The sequence below is a fragment of the Colobus angolensis genome, unplaced genomic scaffold (genome assembly GCF_000951035.1).
Source record: "Colobus angolensis palliatus isolate OR3802 unplaced genomic scaffold, Cang.pa_1.0 Scaffold53, whole genome shotgun sequence".
NCBI lineage: Eukaryota > Metazoa > Chordata > Mammalia > Primates > Cercopithecidae > Colobus > Colobus angolensis.
In genome coordinates this window covers 11,305,718-11,307,874 of record NW_012118821.1, presented here as the reverse complement: position 1 = coordinate 11,307,874, position 2,157 = coordinate 11,305,718, and positions in this window count along the sequence as shown.

The window sequence follows — 2,157 nt, the reverse complement described above, 5'->3', positions numbered from 1 at the left end:
CCATTCAGCCAGTTTATGATTTTCACTGGAGAGTTTAGTCCATTTACATTCAATATTATTATTGATAGGGAAGGACTTACTCCTGTGATTTTGTTATTTGTTTTCTGGTTGTTTTGTGGTCTTCCTTTCCTTCCTGTCTTCTTTTTAGTAAAGGTGATTTTCTCTGATGATATAATTTACTTTCTTGCTTTTTATCTTTTGTCTATCTTTTGCATGTTTTTTTTTTTTTTTTTTTTTTTTTTTTTTTTTTTTTTTTTTTTGGTTTGAGGGTACCATGAGGCTTGCACTTACTATCCTATAACCCATTATTTTAAGCTGATAACAACATAGCACTGTTTGCATAAACAAATAAATAAGCAATAAGAAAACTGATAGAGACTCTATGCCTTAATTTCCCCCCTTTTTAGCAGTTTGTTGTTACTATTTCTCTTATTGTACTACCTACGTCTTAAAACGTTGATGTAGTTAATATTTTTGACTTGTTCATCATTTAGTTTTTCTACTTAAGTAAGAGTAATTTACATACCACAGTTACAGTGTTATAATATTCTGTTTTTCTGTGTACTTATTATTACCAGTGAGTTTTGTACCTTTAGATAATTGTTTTCTTAATTGTGCATTAGTGTCCTTTTCTTTCTGATTGAAGTACTCCCTTTAGCGTTTCTTGTAGGAAAGGTCTGGTGTTGATAAAATCCTTCAGCTTTTGTTTGTCTGGGAAAGTCTTTATTTTGCCTTCATGTTGAAGTACATTTTCACCAAATATACTACCTTGAGGTAACAGTTTTTTTCCTCCTGCCATTTAGATCTATCATACCACTCTCTTCTGGCCTTTAAGGTGTCCACTGAAGTCTGCTGCTAGATGTATTGGAGCTCCATTGTATGTTATTTGTTTCTTTTCTCTTGCTGTTTTTAGAATTCTTTCTTTACTGTTCACCTTTGGGAGTTTGATTATTAAATGTCTTGAGGTCATCTTCCTTGGGTGAATCTACTTGGTGTTCTATGATGATTTTGTATTAAATGTCTTGAGGTCATCTTCCTTGGGTGAATCTACTTGATGTTCTATGACGATTTTGTACTTGGATGTTGATCCCTTTCTCTAAACTTCAGGAGTTCTTTGTTATTATCCTGTTGAATAAACTCTCTATTTCTGTCTCCCTACTTCCTCTTTAATGCCAAAACTCTTACATCTGCCATTTGAGGCAGTTTTCTGGATCTTGTCGGTGTGCTTGTTGTTTTTTATTATTTCCTTAATTTCCTCCGATTTTGTATTTTCACATAGGCTATCTTCAAGCTTACTAACCCTTTCTTCTGCTTGATTAATTTTGCTACTTAAAGTCTCTGATGGGCCAGGCATGGTGGCTCACATTTGTAATCCCAGAACTTTGGGAGGCCAGGGCAGGTGGATCACTTGAGGCCAGGAGTTTGTGAACAGCAAACAGCATGGCCAACATGCTGTGTCTACTGAAAATACAAACAAACAAACAAACAAACAAACAAATTAGCTGGGCGTGGTGGCGGGCACCTGTAATCCCAGATACTCAGGAGGCTGAGGCAGGAGAATTGCTTGAACCCCAGGAGGCGGAGGTTACAATGAGCCAAGATCGTGCCACTGCACTCCAGCCTAGGCAACAAGAGTGAAACTCTGTCTCAAAAACAAAAACAAAAACAAAACAAAAACCAAAAAGTCTCAGTTGCATTTTTCAACTCTAAAGTTTCTGCTTGATTATTTTTAATTATTTTATAATCTTTTGTTAAATTTATCTGAAATAATTCTGAATTCCTTCTCTGTGTTATCTTGAATTTCAGTTTCCTCATAGCAGCTCTTTTGAATTCTCTGAAAGGTCACATATCTCCGTTTCTCCAGGATAGGTTCCTGGTGCCTTACTTAGTTCATTTGGTGAGGTCATGTTTTCCTGGTCTGTCTTGATACTCATAGATGTTTGTCTGTATTTGGGCATTGAAGAGTTAAGTATTTATTGTAGTCTTTGAAGTCTGGACTTGTTTGTATCATCCTTCTTGAAAAGGCTTTCCAAATATTCGAAAAGACTCAGGTGTTGTGATCTACGCCGTATCTGCTTTGGAGGGGATCCTAACCCCAGTAGTGCTGTGGTTCTTACAGACTTTTAGAGGTACCACCTTGATGGTCTTGGACAAGGT